This window comes from Ptychodera flava, chromosome 5, assembly GCF_041260155.1.
Source record: "Ptychodera flava strain L36383 chromosome 5, AS_Pfla_20210202, whole genome shotgun sequence".
Classification (NCBI taxonomy): domain Eukaryota; kingdom Metazoa; phylum Hemichordata; class Enteropneusta; family Ptychoderidae; genus Ptychodera; species Ptychodera flava.
The window spans coordinates 43284695-43305732 of record NC_091932.1 but is presented as its reverse complement, the minus strand read 5'-3'; the positions used below and the strand labels follow the sequence as shown (position 1 = coordinate 43305732).

The window sequence follows — 21038 nt, the reverse complement described above, 5'->3', positions numbered from 1 at the left end:
GCTTTTTACAGTCGGATCGCGCAATCCAGCGGCAGCCTGGTGGGAGGTCGCAGAGCGCCCGCACACGGCTAAATCTTTGAGTCTCCTTCGAGTAACGCAGACAATCAAGGACGATCTTCAACCACTTCACTGTTCACTTTGATCAGAGCAGAAAATGATTTACCAGCAAAGCTATGGCAATTCCAGCTGACGCTCAACGAACATCATTTGGAAAGGAACTGACTGTGGGTCCATAGCTGTGATGTTTTACGACTTTTTCACTAAAAAGTCAAAATCAGCCAGTAAAAGACAGGATTCGCGTCGACGTCTGAAAACACCACACCTGTGGACCAAAGCTAGAAAGGAAGTGCTATTAAGAAGAATATGCTAAATATACGGTAGCTTTTGAATTTATATATTGTAAGTGTACATAAGCGAATAAATTTTAGAAACTCTGAAAAAAATATACCAGCTAGTTTCGGGAAGTGGACTGGGAAAGCTAGAACATTTTCTTCACAAAGTGTGTTACAGAAAATACTTTAATGATATTGTATAACGTAGAGAAAGTCAGCAATCCTGGTATCAAATGATATGGTTCTCACAGACTAAACAAATTCAAAAGATAAATGTACTTTGTGGGTGCTTCCGGTCTTCTTCAGCCACAAGAGTTACTGTTGTAGTTGTTATGTTTGTTTGCGTCTACATTTAGGTTACCTCCAAAGGGCGAACCGAGTTTACTGTAGTTTGTGAGCCGGAGTCAAACTACCTCACTATTTGTTTCTCTCGACTTAAAGATCACAAATATAACGTGATGAAGGACAATTGATGTATTATTAATCAAGTTTCCACAGGACAACGCTATGGGAGTAATACTTCTTTTCATTTATGTCGAATAGATAAAAAACAAATATGCGGAGAAAAACGCGTAAAAAATAGAAGAAAAAGACAAGAAAACTAGCAGACAAGTGAATAGTTTACAGATTGTCTTTATCTGATTTCTTTTCAAATAGTCAATGACTCAGAATCCCTGGTGGTTTCAGTCGTCTACACCTGCAACAGATAAATTGTTTTAATAAATGTAATGTGCGCTTCGAAAGTAAAAGACTTACACTCTCCCTCAAATTTTCCTCAAGGAATCTTCCCAATCATTCTCTTTCAAAATCAAGAATAGAAATGGAGGGTCACCGTGCAAATTTTGGAACTAGTGAACAAATTACCCAAGATTCACCGACATTTGAAATTACGACCGTGCTGGGGTCTTGTTTTCCTTGGTTCACATGAATTTGCAAGCGACAGAGAATACCAACTTGTAGTATAGATGCGGGTCTATAAATTCCACAAATTTGGCTCAGAAAAAGCAGGTGAGGTTTCAGCAAAAGTGGTCGACATAGAAGACCCCTCACGACGTAGTCAATATAAATATGGATAATTTTAATGTTGCAGACAAGTACAGGAATTGTGAATTTCACCAAAAGAAACGTTTAGCAACTTTCTTAATGTACCAATATCCAGTTCTTTGATATTTTGCCGTGAACGCGCGGTCGTTCGCAGTGCTCTGACTTTAGACTTGATATCACAATACGGAGCGGCGCGGCATGTGTCAAAATTGGACTTACAAATATTGATTCAGGTGAGTCGGGTTTTCCGAAATTCGTCTCATGTCTACTCGGGTCTGGCCGGGTTTTCAGGTAAGCTGTGCAGATTCTACATTGCACGTGGATAGAGGGAGTGTAATTGCACACAGAGATCACTCCACTCATCCTTTGGAAGCAAATATGAAATGCAGTCTGTCGACGGTGTTTTGCACTGATATACTGATTAAGTTCTCTGGCCCGACCACACTTCACTGCCTCTAATTTTGACATGTAACATCAAAATTGTGATGACGTTTGACCAGGCATACACTGCTATTGTTTACATTTGAATTCTAGTCTGGACCAGAATTTACATGTGGATCAGTGGTTTACATTTTGTGGGCATTGCTTACACACAGGTGCCCGTGCGCTGGGTAGTCTACTATAGATCAGTCGATTTTCTGCTCGATCTATCCACCACTAAAACCTAAAATACTCCCAAGTATTTAGGTATTGATCTAACAGACTACCATGGGCACGGGCGCCTGTGTGCTGACACAACTCTGCAGGATGACACACGTTGCTCACTTATATTTGGCAGAGTACTTTAGCATTATCACTTTGATAATTAATATCATTTTGATATGACCATACCCAGAAAAGTACCAGGCAGTTTGATTTTGGCTACTTTGACCTCGTAAACATAAGCAGGTTCAATACTTAGGACAGGATAAATAATTTATATAGCGCCTAGTGTCCATCAGCAATGTTCACTGGCGCTTAAGGTCACAGGTAAGCTCTCTTGAAGAAATGAGATAGATCTGAAGGTGCGAATGTCGGGAGCTGATCGAATATGAGCTGGCAGTTTGTTCCATAGAATTGATGAAGAATAGGAGATAAGAAGGATCTGTCACCGTATGAATTTAACAGGGGTCGAGGAACTTTAAGTGTGGTTTGTGGACTTGATCGGAGAGATCTGCTCGGTGTGTTGACTTGAGGATTGTGGCTATTATCTACATGACCGTCGACGAAACAATCTCAGAAGTGGATTTAACGTCCCTTTCAAATATTTTGTACCATGAAGTAGAAAACAGAATGACTTGAAAAGAGGAATGAGAATCATACTTTTTTAGTTATGGATGTCTGATAAACAATTTTAGATACCAATGGCAGATTGTAAATGATTAGAAAACCAGTTTTAAAAATCTGATAGGTATATTTTAATTATCTGTGGTAGGTAAAATTGAACACGGTTGGATATTTCTAAGAATTTTGCAATAAATAAATTTGCGTACTGCCTGAGTATTGCCGGTAATTGCCTGATATCATGCAACAACAAAACATCTGTCAGATGAATGACATTTTAAAAGTATCATGATGAAATGCCTTAAACTTATAAACACAGCCTGGGTATGATTATGTAGAAATGTTGTCGTATTGACAGCAGTATTCAATTTATGGATGACTCAATACAATTGCCAGTAATATAAATGTACATTGCACGTATGCAGGTTGCTAAATAAGCTTAATATAAAAAAATCAACATGAAAGGGTATGAAACTTGAACAAAATTGGAGTTGATACAAGGAGCAAAAGTACTGAAACAAATGTCAAACTCTTTTGTTGGCTTTAAATGTTTGGCTATATGATAACGGGATACTTGAACAACTTTGATCAAATAGAGGGGGATTTTAAAAGGTTTTTAGGGCATTGTTGGTTGGATTTTAATATTCAGATTTCAATTGCGATTGCTCCAGCCCCCACCCTCGAGTGAGAACAGTGCCTCTGTGCAAAGCGCCCCAACGGATGTTTCAAAGTTCAGCTGACAGGTCAAAAGGTCATGGACAAAGCTTGCAGGTGCCATGGTCATGGTCAATTCAGGTACTCGACACAGACGTTGTCGCGGTTTGACACAATCTCAGAAGTGGATTTAACGTCCCTTTCAAATATTTTTGCTGCACAATTCTTTCATCAAAGATGGAAACGGCGGAAATAATAGACAAGGACTGTTTTGTTTCCGATTTGGAGCCCTCTGAGTGTGAAAGAACAATCTGCAACCTCAAGTGCAATGATGGGCAGATCGTGTCCATGTAGCCATGGACGTAGCTACCTCCATGGTTGCAAGATTTCTCTCATATTGTACGCAGCAGGCATATCAACTTTTCCCATTCCAAGCAACTTCCTGGAAAGTGCTCATCTGACTGGCGTGAAATTTTGTATGTAGGTTGCTCTGGGTAACCTTTGTCAAGTTAGTTGAGTTTTATTTCATATTAAGCAAGTATTTCCTGCTTTTGGTACTGGCAAATAATTCCTCTTCAAAGAAATTACTTGTGAGATAAGTTTTTTATTTTGTATGCTGATTGTTGGAGTGACCTTAGTCGGATTCGTTTTACTAGTAAATTTGTAATTTGTATGTTTGTATACATTTGTATTTTGGGGGCATTTTAAAATCTCTTTTTAATGTTCTTTTCTGAAACCGCTCATCAGATTAAATGCTTTGAAATTTGATATGAAGGTCAATTGGGATGATCTCTATCAGATTTGTGTGAAAATCTGCAAAACTGTATTTTTTGGGTAGATTTTCCTGTTTATGGTCAAACTATTCCAAAAACAATCTTCTTGGAATTTCATTGTCTGATTACTTTTGTGTGCAAGTTTGAAGGGATGACCCAAGTCAGATTTTTTTTTGAAATTATTACAAAACTTGCAAACTTGTATTTTTGATGAATTTTTGTTACTCATGTGATTACGTTTGAAACTTGGAGTAAAGGTTTCTAGGATTGATTCATGGAGGTAAATGGTTCAAATGATGCTCTATGCAAATGCGGCTAATTATCAATTCGAGTTGACACTTCTGACAATGGTCTATTTTTAGCCAAACTTGGGATTGTTAGGATGTGTTGTAAGATTTCTCTCACAGACAGTGATCTTGTGAAGTAATACTTTTCTGTTGATAGCAGTGTGTGAAAGAGTGCCCAGGGAATTAATAATTTTTAAAGTTTGAGTTGCTTTCTTATTTTGTCGTGTCGAGAATAGATTTCACAGAGGCCAGTGAATTAGAAGTGGTTAATATTGTGACCGGGTTCATGAAAGTGATGGGCGATCCAGGGTATCTTTGTGTGTACGAATGCTACAAATGTGTCCATTGATTCTGATACGAAGTTCATTGATTCACAATATACAATTTGTTGCATTTAGCACAGACAATGGCATAGATAATATTGCATGTTTTGCATGTCAATTGGCCAGTGAGATGATATGCTTTGTTGATTATTTTGTATTCATTGTTCTGAATCATGAAATTGCACATTCTACAGTTGTAACACAGTTTACAGTTTCCTGGAGCAGTGTCTTTAGTCTTTGTCTTCAGTCTGGCTTTTACCACAGACAGTAGAGGGGCTTTCCCCCTCTACTGTCTATGCTTTTACTGAAGTTTGAACAATCAATCAGTTGGCAAGAAAACCAGATCAGCAATAGAGTTTTGTAGGGAAGCATAAAATAATACAAATCTGTCAACAGAGAGTGGTGCTGTCTTTTCTATGATTATCAAATATGTATATTAAGTATACATGTGCACTCTCAAAAATATAGTCTTTTTTATCTTGCTGTCTATTACCCAGGAGAAGAAGACTCGAGACAATAGCAGCCCCGTCCCTATTCCTGCATTCATAAGAAGACATGGACATGTACGTCTGTGGATGATGATACATACCGGTATGGATAAAGCCGTAAATCCTGTTTGTCTTTAGAGTAATGATGAACTGGATCATTATAGCTTTTGCGTATTAGAGCCCTCAGTAAGATTCTGTAATATCTTGTTTATTTTGGAGATCTCAATAGTACTGATATCCGTAATTGCTGAAATTTTTCGAGATTCATGAAAGACAGCGATGTAGGCAAATGTGTCTTGGTAATTGTACAGACTTAGTCCTTTCATAGAATGTTACCAGCAGAGTATGTATAACCAATGGAATTGTTGTTTTTGTTGAAATCAGGTTTACAGCATGATGTCATAATGGGAACGATGCCATCTGATTTGCCACTGAATGAAACTACATTTCCACGATATTTTGAGAAATTGGGAGTCTCTACACACACGGTTGGCAAGGTAAGGTGTATGTATCAATACATGTACCAGATCAACACTACAGCCATACACTGGTACTGAGGAAAAGACTCTTGTTTCAATTAGCCAGCAAATTGCACGGAATTGTGGCCATCATCTAGACATTTAAAGGGAAGTTCACAAGCTTGACGCTTTTCCCCCATGATTCAAAAGACATTCAGTTGATGAAGCTCTAAACTATAATCCGTTTTTGTAAAAAATCATGTGAGTTATAATGTGTTTATATAATGAGTTATCATGTGAGTTATACGTGAAACCATCGCGAAAAGGAATTAATGGTCATGACCATTAATTCATTTACGCGATGGTTTCATTTGTCTAAATCCGGGGTCGAATATATGCATGGTCACCCATTCATTCAGTGTCTTTCAACATGTCAAACAATATAAGTAGTATCTCGTATCAAACAAAATTCATGAAAAATGGCCGACTTTGTCCCTTTAACATGTTCCAGGTAGGATGCATATTGGGGACAGATATTTACACACTCAAATTTTTACAATACTTTTTGTAGCCTACCACTTGTTGAGGATCAATATAAAAAGTTTTCACCAGCTTATTTAAGTGAAAATCAAAGATGTTATTTTCCCCAGAGAGTTAACACAAGAATGATGGGCATTTTGAATTTCATATGTTGATAAATATTTGGTACTGTACTTTGTTTCTCTAGCATTCATTTTCGCGTGGTGACCCCCTGATTTTAATTCTTTATTTTGAAAGGAAATGATTTAAAGGTTGAAAGTTTTAAGCAAAGCTCAAAGTCTTTTAATTTCAAGGCGCATATACCTTAAACGCTTATCTATGCCAAAATATTTTGGACTAATTATTGATTCAATTTGGTAAAAGTTGAATTTTAACGAATTTCTGTTACTGTTTTCAAATAAAAGGCTTGAACTGCTTGCAAGAATTTACCTTCAGTAAAAACAAATAGAATTTGAAAGAGACAGCTGATTTGCAACTTTGAAATTGCATATATTTGACTTTACTTTCAAACCTTCAAGATAAGGGCAGTAGATGCTTACAAAAATGCTGTCAAAGTTAAATTATAGAATCAGAATTGAATTTCCAGAACATAAAGGCATAATAAGAACAAATCATTTGTGGGCATGTGAATGAATTGATTACAATCAGTGATTATTTTTAATTTCAAAGAATCTTCTCGGTACAATACTGTTTGATGATTTGTAATTGTAGGAATTAGAGCTGGCCCTTCTACTAATGATATGAGAGCAGCCATCGTTGAGTGTGGTCACAAACCCACCAATGCATCAAAAAACTGTAAACCTACAAAATCACGGTGTCTTTATAACAACAAGAATGATCCATGTGAATATATCAACATTGCTGATAAGTATCCTGGTCAATCACTGACATAATTTTTAGTATGACTTCATGATTCCAATTGTTTCTTTATCTTCACTAAAGATAATTTCAGCTTTTTTTTATCTTCACTAAAGGTACTTTCAACTTCTCTCGACTCTCAGAGTCAAAAGATGCCTGGATTATTAAGTGATCATAAATATTTTAATGATTTATATTTGTGATTTATATTGTATAATAATTTTTAGCAGAATGAAATACAGGACTCACACTGTGATCAGAAAATGATCAGTGTCAAAAGTTAGTGACACATTTATTGAGGAGTTTTGTTCTGGAAACAAGAATGTTTTCTTCTGCTGTCCATGCAACATTTAATCAAGAAAATGATCTATTGGTAATTGCCTGGTTAGAACTTCTGTGTCCATCAGGAACATTTGGTAACAAAGTGCTTCCGTTCATCTTTAATACCTTTCCTGTTTACATATATTTTGAAAGAATTACTATCAAGACTTGATGAGTACAATGTTACAGCTGTGTTGCCATGGTTTCCACCTGATGATCCTAGAGCAGATCCAAAATTGCATGGTGGAGTTTTGTCACATTGGTCAATCTGACAAAATTGTAACTAGACCTGTCACAGAAATCAAAGTCACTCACTGAGGCACACTGTACATGCACTGTGCTTTAAAAGTGTCTGACATGCCATCACAGAAACTGTTTGAATTCAGACCAGATGATGAAAGCAGCACCTGCACAAAACACCTATCCTGAAACTGAATACTTTTGATGTATACACATCTCCTTTAGGAGCATTGGTTTCTAGTGTTACGTGCAGAGAAAACGAACAAAAGGGTGAATTCAGCAGTTTCCGTTTAAACAAAATTTATAACGAAAATAAAACTAATTGCTAAGTCAAGGGATAGAATACAAACTGTAAAAGTGTACAGGCTACTTATCTCAGCTGGGACGGCAAAGCTCCAGTCTCAGAGTTGTAACAGTCAGTCGGATGAATGAACAGTCCTTTGGCTTGCAGGCTTGAAGTTGCACAAAGTCCACAGTATAAATCCAGCGTGGCAGTGAAGGTCTTGAAAAGTCTTGAAATTAACACTGCTGGAGTTTCCAAAGACTTGAAGTAACACGCAAGAGACATGATCCCAAAATGTCCGACTGCAAGCCTGCTGTCCCAGTATTAATACTCATGTGCTTATATAAGCATATAAGAACAATCTAGAACTTTTATTGACATGCTAATTACTGTTCTAAAATTATCTCTCTTGCACAACTCAGTAAATTTCCAGAACATTCCAAACATGACTAGTTGAATTCAAGATTGTGAGGTCATTAAGGGCAGTGACCTTGAGAATGTTCTAGACTAATTGAACTCAGGTCATGATGAGTGTGTGAAAATGACCTACATATCACTAGTCATGGATATCTATATAGTTTTTATGCTGATGATTCCTCCCTTTACATGTCTTTCAATATTGACACGGCTGCAAGGGTAGCTAGTAATCTTGAATTATGTATCTCAGAGGTTAGGTCCTGGATGTCAGAAAACTTTCTCTGCCTATTAAAATGATGAGAAAACTGAATTTGTAACCTTTTCTGCCATTACTGGTAATCAGCCTGAGAACGGGATCAGAGAAATTAGGGTTGGTGACACTTTGATTCCTGTTCATTTTCAGGCCAAAAGCTTGGGAGCCACTCTCGACTCCAGCCTCACAATGAAGCCTCATGTTGGTCAGATCTGCCGTTCAGCTATTTTCCATTTACGTCGCATTGCACTTATTCGGAAGTATCTTTCTAAATCTGCCACAGAGCAATTAATCCATGCATTTGTTACATCTCGTATTGATTCATGTAACTCTCTTTTATTAGGACTTCCCAAATACTTAATTAATCGTGTTCAACGTATTCAGAATATTGCTGCCAGAATTGTCACTCGTTCTAAACCCACTTCACATATCACTCCTGTACTTAAGCAATTACATTGGTTACCTATTTCTCAACACATAATTTTTAAGATTTTAATAGTTACTTACAAATGTATCCATTCCATTGCTCCAAACTACTTATGTGACATGATTTCTTTATATGTTCTGAATCGTAGTTTGAGATCTGCTGATCAGTTTAAAACTCTGCCAAAATAGGTCACGTCCTAAGAAATATGGGGTTCGTGCTTTCAGTGTTGCTGCCCCCGTTCTTTGGAACAATCTTCCACTTGAGGTCCGATGCTCCCCTACTCTCTCTTCTTTTAAATCAAACCTTGAATGCACCTTTTTAAATTAGCCTTTATTAATATTTTATGTCCTTTTTTGGTGACATAAGGTTACCACATGAGTTGTTGTGCAAAGTGTTGTTTTGTTGAATTTATAATTTTTATTACTTGTACATTTTTCATTTAGTTGTGAAGTTTTTTCTCATTTGCATATTTTACATTTTTAAATAGTAGTGTAATTTTATAGCGTCTTTGATCACTTTTTATCACAGTGGATATAGACGCTTTATAAATAAATTATTATTATTGTTATTAAACAATTTTAGTGAGCTACCTAGTCATCTTATAAATAGATTTCTCATCCATAGGCTGACAGTACAAGACATTGTCCTCTTCCTCAAACAGACATGGATTTTTTATTTCTTTGCTCAAATTTAGTCTTTTTAGAAATATATGCCCTCTTTAGATGACTGGCAAATATGGACAATGAAAAGCAACTGACTTTAGTCATACTCTGAGGTGACTTAAAACTTGTTAATATGAATTCCTGTTTCATTTTAATCCATTGTATTATTTCAATGTTTGTCTGTCTATCACTTCAACATTTTAAGATTCAATCATGGTTTTATTCAAGAATTATATTTGAAGAAAACTATTTTTATTTAAAATAATGTATCATTATGTTTATCCTTTATTTTTAACATGAGAAATAAATATTACAGTATTTTAATTCAGTTTCTTATTGTCATTGCATAACTACAGATCCTTAAGCATTAAAATTTGACAATTTTTTTGTATTTGTGCAATCAGGTAAATTGTTGTAGATTGATCATGTAAACATTGTTACATACACATTCTTTAGTACACTACTGAGTCATGTGATTGAACAGTAATATCTCATTGAACCAAATATAACATTAAGGTTTTTAATCAACAATGTAGATACAAACTTAAATCTGATAAGATCTTGATGTAATATACATTCTTAATCATAAAATTATCACCTTCAAACATTAATTCTGCAGAAAATCAAAAAGTACAGATTTGTGGCTCCAGGTGCCAATAAACAATCAAAGTGAACACATACATGTATGTGAATGAGTTTTATCTGATTATGTACAAAAAAAAAAAAAACCCATCAAGCAATGGAGTTTATAATTTTTCAGGTCCCCTACCATTCTAGACTCTACAATCTCTGGTGCTGAATTCATCAGTGTTGTATTCTATATTAGTGACTGCTCCATGTGGTAGACTTATGCATAGCCTGGAGTTGCAAAGCACTCACTCAAGATGTTGCAGCACTTATGTGTGAGGTCAAAAGGACAAAACAGCTCAAACAAATGTTAACTGTCCAGACTTTGTTTTAGAGGTTAGGTTTAGTCCTCAAAGTTGATTATTAGAATAATTTATTGCTTGCTTCAAGTCTTGTCTAAAGATTTATGAAAAAACACAGCATGAATACATTCTTCCTTACTGTAACATTGACATCAATGACTTTTTAATCTCTGCACTGTTCAGGCCATCTCCAATTATAACAAAGCAAGACGAGAAAATATGCCAAATACATCACTTTATTAGAAAATTTAAAAATATTACATGAGTCACTATCAAGTCTGGTCATAGAGGATGTTTTTCTATTTCTCTGTACAACCCTGATGATATATAAATGTTCACTGTTGTACATGCACTGAAGTAATGGGAATGTAATGCTGGACACAAGAATTAAACAAAGAGTACACTGATACAGCCCTATACCTGTTGGTGAGTGTTCAAAACATTTCCAATCTAGACCTGAATCAGAGAAATGGCTTAAAAAATATAATGCAGATGGTCAAATTTTCAAAGCATATTGATAATAAATCACAAAGTTCTCGATGATAGCATTGTTAAATCATTATTATAATTTCCTATTTATGTAATTTTACATTCTTTACCACTTTATTTGTGGTTTTTGTCGAAAAATATGTCTTCGTATCTCAGTGTCATAGCTTTAAACTGAATCAGAAACTCAAGCTCTGAAGTTTCAATCGGATTTAGTGTATGAACGAAAGTAGTTGAAAGAATCCAACATTGGGGGCGCTATATACATCTGAGCCCGAAAGCTCCATCTCCGTCCAGTGATATCGACTATCAACAAAGTATCTCTATACTTCGCCCTTCAAACGCAATTTAATACGTAAAAACTATCGCCGCTGTGTTTCTGCCACTATTGACAATTTACTGAAGTTTAATACAACGGTGTAAGACTGGAAAAAGGACAGTTCGAACCAAAGAAACGTTTGGACACCAGACTGATCGGGAATTAAGATTTTTATCTTTGCATATGCGGCTGATTTCGATGCTAATTTATTCAATCGTCGGGGGTTTTTTGTTTTTTATTTTGGTCAGAAGTATCCAACCGCCACTAAAACCAAACTGCAGGCAATGAATTCCCCTGCTGAGGGGGCATTTCCCTCTAATCACAGTAGAACTGGCAGCGCGTTGCTCAAAGCCTTCTCTGTGCGCGGACTACAGCTCTCATGATGCTCCTAACTCCCGGGTCCTAACTCCAGTGCACGAAGCCTATTACACAGAGAATTGATATTAAGATAAAATTAGAATGATTTTGATAAATCGTTACGAATGAAAACTATACGCCTTCGATACTGACTTCTTTATCTCAAAAGTAATTTTACATTCTACAGGGAAAATTAAATTTAATACTAAATATAGTAAATGTGTGTAGTCTGAACACCGGTGCACTTTGAACTACCCTACCCTGAACATTTCGTCACAGGTTAACTTTTACAACTACTGTGTACATTTACAAAATTTTGCCATCCTCTTTTAATCACAAAAAGCAGTCTGGGAAAAATATGAAGTGCAGATCTCGACAGACCCTCTCGGCGTTATGCCGCAGAAAACATTAGTATAAAGTTTGAGTTGACTTTTTGCGGTCCCTCCACCAGAGTTTATTATCATGATAAATGTAGAAAACACCAAAACGATAAATGATACTGAAAAAATGTCCTTGTTACAATACAAATGTCAACATATGAATTAAACAACCATGAAAAGCTGACATTAAAATCGTCCTTGCTGCCCACTAATATCTGTTGAAGAGCTAACCGGTCATTCTCCATGTACGTACACTCGTCATGTCTCAGGTGCATGCAGCTGTGTGATAGCGCCCTCTACAATACCACTGTCACAGTTCATCGCGATGGCGTCGGGTCAACATCATGTCTGTAGGGGCCCTGGATATAATGACTTATGTCGGCGTAATTTTGGTTCATCGATAGGAAAACTTGAAACCATAGATAACAGAGATAACAGAGAATATGCAGGTAATGTTTTTAAACATTGTTTCACACACACAACTGTTGATTCGCCATTCTCTACGAGTTGAGATGTGATGGGATCGGTTCTGTAATCAGTAAGCTTGCATTGCAGAACACACCTCTTGACAAAATGACTCAAATATTTCATTACAAATTCTCGTAAACAACTCACTTTTGGTATATTTGTATCGAAGACATGAAGTGACAGCAATGTTGAATATTTCAGTTCAAAATTCTGTTTGAAAATGCAGAAAATAACCCCCATATTGATTTGTTGACATGACTCATGTGTTGTGATGTTGACAAATCACCGTCGATTGTCACACACTTCTTGTCAAAGTTCCTTGATTTTTTCACTGAAAATGCTTCTGAAATCATTAAATTCCGTCATGTTCAAACTCTAGAGAAGTAGCGACAACAACTTTGAATATTGTTGGCCCAGAATATCGGTTCTAAATGCAAGAAATAACCGATTATTAGTTTGGAGGGTGATGTAAACAGTGCAGTTCGATCGTTTCGTCACGCTTGAGTGACGATTAAAATTAGCGCGTCAAAACTTTTGAACAAATTTCAATATTTTGATGAAATTTAGACATTTACACATCATCTTGGTGTTTCTGTCTACTTAGAAAATACATAGATTTCATCGCTGTATCCACTCTAACAGCAATTCTATCACCGTCGGCGGTCACTGCCATGTAGCAGGGGTCGATCACTTGACGATGGAAAAGATTACCAATCCAAGTCCTATCTCGACTCCAAATCGAAATCCTAGCATTGTTGAAATCACAAACATAAACATGATCAGCGCCATCAACGGCAATGCTGCCTGGGTAGAACAGCTGACTATCGCCGGTACCGTGGTGACCGTATTTGTACAAATAATTCAAGTCAGTGTCAAAACACTTGATGCAGTGCATTGTTACTGTCAGACACCATGATGACATCCTTACTGTTGACAGCAACAAAGCCAGGCCAGCCTAATTGTGCCTCACTATTACCTCGAAGACCAAACTCAGAAATGTACTGTCCAGTCTGGCTGTACTTCAGGACGCGTTGACCTTTGACATCTGTGCACAATAACAAATCCCTTCACAAGAGCTATGCACTGGGATTTGAGTCTGTAGGTAGGGTAATTATTCTGATAACTTTATTATTTTGATCACAAACAACTATTTGCACATTACTGTCATCAAGGATGAAGTAGAGGTTGTCCTGAGAGACAGCTATGGACTGTGGCTGGAATGGCTTGGCAAACTGACCACTGAAACTGCCCAACTCCTTTTCACATGTGTAATCTTGATTCAGTATGTGTACAAGATTGTTGTCTCTGTCACACACCAAAAGTTTATCATTGTGGAATGCCAGACCTCTCACACGTTTGAACTTCTGTCCTTGATGACCCTTCAGAGTTCTTCTTGACCAACGTCCTGAAAGGTCAAAGGTCAAAACAGGATAAGTTGGAACTGAAATAGAAATGCAGTGACAATAGGCTGCACTAGAGTTGATAGATCTATCCTGAAGCTGAAAGCAGATATGGATTCACATTAAACTATATTACCAAGTCAATCATTCACCCTAACTTTTTAGTTTATTTATTATCGCCATTTTATTAGTGTTTATATTATTTTACCATGGCAACACAACAAGTAAATGTTCTGTCAAAGATACGGTAAGTCATTTCAAATGACAATCTAATTTGCAGCTTTTAATGTGTAGTTTATTGATCATATTTGATTATTAACATATTATTGTAATGAAGGGGACTTTGTCTGGTGTACTTGATTTGATGACCATCATGCTGCCATAGCAACACTTTTTGTAAATTTTGGAATTGTCACTAGATCTTCTGTGGTTTGCTCTGAAAGGTCAAAGGTCAAAGCAAGATAAACAGAACAACCTGCAGATCTGTGTTGACAATCTGACTGTACAGTAATTCAAATACCTTAAAACTTTGAACAAATATTGACACAAATTAAATTGCAATGTCATGATAATTATACAGCCAAGCTTTTTGATGTAACTATTATCATAGTTTTTTAGTTTAATGCCTTTTTACCATGGCAACACAATAAATACAAATTTTTGTCATAAGTAGAACTTTCCAATGTTTTAAACATCCCAGCTTTTAGGTGTGTTGTTGATTACACTTGCTATTGTTGTATCACTATATACTACTTTCTGAATATGGTTAATTTAGTGAAAGCCATGTTACCATAGCAACACATTTGTAGAATTTGGTTCAAAAATTCTCATCTGTGTATATCTGCTCTATTTGTTCAGCTACATCAAAAATTCTTTCAAAATTCATTTAAGATAATGCAAGCCCATTGTTCCACAAGCTAAATTACTGATTCTACCAATGACAAATAATGGAAAAATAGTCTTTGGTGAAAAATTATGTTTCTGCTATTATGCCATTGATATTAAAAGTCAATCTCTTTCTCATAATAAATTTAAGAATAATATTACTGGCATTTACCATTATTTTTATGAAATACTTATAACGTTCTCATTTCACTGCAGTTTTTTGCCATTCTGTTATCTTTTTATTTAAGAACTTCATGTTGCCATGGCAATACCTTTTGCAATATTAGTTCATCATACTAGTATATTCTTTGACCAATGCCCTGAAAGGTCAAAGGTCATAGATGAAGGCAGGATAATTATAAAGAATGGAAACATGCAGTATTTCCTATACCTTGAAACTGAGAAAAGTTATTGATACAAATTGCATCAAAAAGTAAATCTTGTGACCGAAATGTGTAATGTATTTATGATTGATGTTAGATTAATTCTAATGCCTATCACCATGGTGACTAAACAATTGCCCACTTATAATAGTTCATTCTAAAGATTTCAGTTACACCACAGTTTTTTGTGCTCTATTAATTTTATTTGTTTATATCATGTCATGGTTTTGAACACTTGGGGAAATGCTCTAATTGTTTGATGGGAAAAAGGTTTGTTGCCATGGCAGCACGTTTGTAGATATTAGTTCAAAAATTCTTATTTGTTCTTATATCTTCATTGGTTCACTCTGAGTGAAATCTGAGTGAAAGATACACATGTTTATCAGCAAGTACATTGTTTCATCAGCAAATTGATTGATGGTTACATGTAATAACAAAATACAGCTAAGTTGTGTTATAAAATATATTGCTACAATTATGCAATGCTAGTCTTCAAAACAGAACCTTTAAACTATAAATTCTACAATTCCAAAAAGTTAGTAATATTGTTTCTATATACCGATATTGTGTACTCATTTCGCACTGTCAGACTATGCGTAATGCCATCAACAAATTTATCCAAATGCTCTTGACCAGTAATCATAGAAAAATGTCTTGCATTAATAATACATATTGTTGAACAATAAATAAATTCATATTTCTACAGTCTGATTCAAATTCCTTCCTTTTGAATGACAGTTGTATTTGCTGTTTTGAACTACAGCAGGAGTAATACCTACTGGTACCAGTGTTGCCAGTTACAGGAGTAATACCTACTGGTACCAGTGTTGCCAGTTACAGGAGTAATACCAACTGGTACCAGTGTTGCCAGTTACAGGAGTAATACCTACTGGTACCAGTGTTGCCGGTTACAGGAGTAATACCTACTGGTACCAGTGTTGCCAGTTACAGGAGTAATACCTACTGGTACCAGTATTGCCAGTTACAGGAGTAATACCTACTGGTACCAGTGTTGCCAGTTACAGGAGTAATACCTACTGGTACCAGTATTGCCAGTTACAGGAGTAATACCAACTGGTACCAGTGTTGCCAGTTACAGGAGTAATACCTACTGGTACCAGTGTTGCCAGTTACAGGAGTAATACCTACTGGTACCAGTGTTGCCAGTTACAGGAGTAATACCTACTGGTACCAGTGTTGCCAGTTACAGGAGTAATACCTACTGGTACCAGTGTTGCCAGTTACAGGAGTAATACCAACTGGTACCAGTGTTGCCAGTTACAGGAGTAATACTACTGGTACCAGTGTTGCCAGTTACAGGAGTAATACCAACTGGTACCAGTGTGCCAGTTACAGGAGTAATACCTACTGGTACCAGTGTTGCCGGTTACAGGAGTAATACCTACTGGTACCAGTGTTGCCAGTTACAGGAGTAATACCAACTGGTACCAGTGTTGCCAGTTACAGGAGTAATACCTACTGGTACCAGTGTTGCCGGTTACAGGAGTAATACCTACTGGTACCAGTGTTGCCAGTTACAGGAGTAATACCTACTGGTACCAGTGTTGCCAGTTACAGGAGTAATACCTACTGGTACCAGTGTTGCCAGTTACAGGAGTAATACCTACTGGTACCAGTGTTGCCAGTTACAGGAGTAATACCAACTGGTACCAGTGTTGCCAGTTACAGGAGTAATACCTACTGGTACCAGTGTTGCCAGTTACAGGAGTAATACCAACTGGTACCAGTGTTGCCAGTTACAGGAGTAATACCTACTGGTACCAGTGTTGCCAGTTACAGGAGTAATACCTACTGGTACCAGTGTTGCCAGTTACAGGAGTAATACCTACTGGTACCAGTGTTGCAAGTTACAGGAGTAATACCTACTGGTACCAGTGTTGCCAGTTACAGGAGTAATACCTACTGGTACCAGTGTTGCCAGTTACAGGAGTAATACCAACTGGTACCAGTGTTGCCAGTTACAGGAGTAATACCTACTGGTACCAGTGTTGCCAGTTACAGGAGTAATACCAACTGGTACCAGTGTTGCCAGTTACAGGAGTAATACCTACTGGTACAGTGTTGCCGGTTACAGGAGTAATACCTACTGGTACCAGTGTTGCCAGTTACAGGAGTAATACCTACTGGTACCAGTGTTGCCAGTTACAGGAGTAATACCTACTGGTACCAGTGTTGCCAGTTACAGGAGTAATACCTACTGGTACCAGTGTTGCCAGTTACAGGAGTACCCTTATATTTAAAAGTAGCCGGGTAATTTAGGAAAGTAGGCGGGTTAAGTGCGAGGGAGCGAAGTGACCGAGCGACGAGTGAGCGTAGCGAACGAGGGGGGAGAGCGTGAGAGGGGGGTGTCCCCCTCTCGCAAGGCGAAAAATGAAATTTTTGAGTGGAAATGGTGTTCTCTGGTGGCATCTGAGGTGACATTTAGCTGAGACTGAAACAGTGCTTTTGTTGTGTGTCTTAGACGTGGCTCACATACAACAAAACAAACAAACATGATTTTGTTTTGTTTGTATTATTTATGACACACATGGTTTTATTTGCAGTGAAGATTTAACATTTAATCTTAAATCACCTGCTGTCTACTCATTTCATTGCTCATTTCCCATTCTTCATAACCACATAGTAGTTTCCCCAAAACCATCAAACTCATCCCCACTGTCACTGTCACTTTCGTTGTCACTGACATCACAGAGTTTCAGGGCAGCTGTCGCTTCTCGGAGTTCCATTCGGAGGGCGTCCAAGTTTGTTTGTATTGATTCAGCTGTTGCTGCAAGTGTACCCTGATCATCACTTTGACTGGCAGTCACTTTTGGTAATTTTGGTAGTTTTCTTCTACTTCTTACCATCTTCCATTCCTTCACTGCCTCTTTCATAAGGACTTCACATTCAGGAGTGTTAACACTGGGACCATTAATTGTCACATGCAGTAAGACGTTCAGCATGCTGCTGTCTAGCCTATTTCTCAATCTGGTCTTTATCCGTTTCACAGCACTTGCCCCTCTTTCTGGCCAAGCATTTGACATGGGTATAGTGATGCATATTTCCCCTATCCAACTCAGCAGTGGGTATATTTCCTGAATTTTCACCAGTTTTACGATAGCTAAGTCTGTAGCAGTTAAAGACTTTGAGGCTTTAGCTAAGGCTACACACTCGGGCTTCCAAACAAGTAGATTGTACTTAAAGCTACGCCACTCAGATAGAAGCTGACACTTCTTGGCATCTTGCTCAACTGCTTCTAATGCTTGGAAATAGTGAGATCCAATTGCATCGATGTGGTTATCACCATATGTTTTGAAGGCTGGATGTGATTGTGCTGGTATCTTTGCTGGGTCAAACACTGTAAAGCTAGTTAGAATTGGTAACGACTGCTCAAACCGGTTATCAATGTTTTCAACCAGCTTGTTCACATACTTCACCAACAATGACTCAAGCTGCTGAGTTATATGTGGGGTTAAATTCATCTCTGACATGCTTTCAACATCCCTCTCCAGTTCTTGTCTTAATTTAGTTATAGGTGTTTTAGTCTCTACGACTTGCTGAAGTTTGTCTTTGGTGTACTCGATTGTGGGCTTTATGTGTGAGAAATCCACATTTCCTCTTTGAAAGGATTTGCTCAGCATACACAGAGATGGGAGTCGTATCTCTCTTAAAATATACAGTGCACCAAGAAACTTGCAGTTGTTGATCTTCATCAAGAGACCTTGAGCAGTTGGGTCTGCTTCCAGCTTCTTCAATGCCATTAAGATACAGACATAATTCTCACATGCTGAATCCACAGATGCACCAAAGCTAAGCCACCTGGTTTGGCATGCTTTCTTCAAACGTTTTAACAAAACAGTCTCGGTCTTGTCTGAGAAGGTAAGTCCCTTAAGGTCTTTCTGTAAATTGAGGAATATGGACATCCTTTTTGGGGAGTTTGAAAGAAATACCACAACTGTCGTAAACAATTCTCAACTTCCGCAATGTAGTAAATGTCCTTGACTGTGCTTGTGCATGCCAGGGCTAAACGATGGCAGACACAGTGAACTGACAGCAGTACATTATTCAAATCTCTCTTCAGCCTTGTTGCTACACCATTCACTTTACCGGTCATAACACTGGCCCCATCACTTACATTGTACGAATGATGTTATCTTCTCTTTATCCAATTCTAGATCTTCTAACTTATTCTCTATAATGCTGGACAGTGTCTCAGCATCAGCAGAAACGCTATTCTCCAGTACATTTGCAGCAAACAGAAAACTTGTTTTCACTGTATCTGATTCTTTACTCAAATACTGTATGAAGCAAATCATTTGACTGACAACTGAAACATCTGTTGCCTCATCAGCAAGCAGGCCAAAACAGGCCCCTGCTTTAATTTGCTTCAATATTTGTACTTGCAAGGTTTTCCCTAATACTAGGAACATTTCCCGTATTGACCTAGTGGAAGAATATGTGAAATATTTCAGTTTTGAAACACCCAACATTTCCACCAACTGCAAAAGGGACTTGATCTTTCTGTTTGCAATTTCTTCCTTCATCAGCCAATAAATGGCAGTGAAGGCTATCACTAGTACATCATCTGAGTGCTGTTCACTCTCATCTACTTGTTTCTGGAAAGTGGAAACTCTCTGCAACAATTCTATGCTGATTGCTTCCCTATGATGTTTACTGTTACTGTGTTCTATGAGAGCTTCAGAGCGAAAGCGAGTAGAAGGATCACGATTATATACTTTGGTCCTGTTGTGCTTGTTTACCATATCATGTTTCCTACAGATATAACAGTAAACTCCATCACCTTCTACAAATATGCACCAATATTGGGATGTGGCCTCACAATAAGATGTGCTATTTCTGAAAATCCAGGCGTGTTGGAATTTACTTCTTTTATCCAGTTGTGACATCCGTTTAACTTCAGGATGAGTGATACCACAGCAACCAGTTTTTGAGCAAAGATCATGGTGATGTAATATACTACCTTCTGGAAATAACTTTTTTACATCTTCTGATACATCGGTTGCATATATACTGGATTTCAACTCGATAGAAGACTCTGCAGCTGAAGATGTAGGGAGTTTTAACTGCTTATCTTTCACCATATTGCACTCAGCAGACTCAGATTGTACATTAGAGGAGAGATCAGGCTGTTTAGCGCTTGATAGAACTTCGTCATCGATATCTAATGTTTGAGAGAAATGTACAAATAACTAAATCAGAACTCCGGACTCACTCAAAAAATGCTAAAATTAATATCAGAAAGAATATACTATAAGTACAATCTCCATTAAAGTTAATACTAGTAAGTATTCACCTTCCTGGCCTACATGTACCTATAACTTTTTATATTGTTTTCATGATGATATTAAAACAAGATATTCAATTCAATTAGAAGAGAGGCCACGTGAAAAGACGGATGTCGGATACAAAACTTAATTCTTTAACTTTTGCCCCACTCCTTGAAACTTAATTGATGAATATTTATCAGATGTTCCCATAATTTCTTTACTGTGATGATTCCAATCATACTTATAAACGAAATCAGGATGGAAAATTCAAAAAGACAGTATTCTAATAAAAACACATTCGCTTTTGTTAAAAAAATCGGTGAGATAATTCACTGTAGCAGTGTTCGCATTTACGAAAAAAAATGCGTTATAGAACGTATGCGTTATAGAAAATTAGAGAAAAAATGCGTAGAGAGTCGCTAAGTGTAGTCTGAAAAATCGGCATCGTCGAGTCAGAGGCATGTTTATCAATGTCAGCTGTGCCTATATGAACTTAGGGGCCGTCGATAATAAAAGCTGA

The 21038-nt window shown here is 37.2% G+C and overlaps 1 protein-coding gene across 2 annotated transcripts in view; it reads right to left on the bottom strand.

Moving 5' to 3' along the window:
- Positions 1–10772: 10772 nt before the first annotated feature.
- LOC139134045 (golgin subfamily A member 4-like) overlaps positions 10773–21038 on the bottom strand; it is a 59384-nt gene continuing 49118 nt past the window's right edge. For both annotated transcript variants that reach the window (XM_070700908.1, XM_070700909.1), the window contains one exon: positions 10773–13967. The gene's annotated coding sequence lies outside the window, so the exon portion shown is untranslated. The remainder of the gene's footprint in view (positions 13968–21038) is intronic.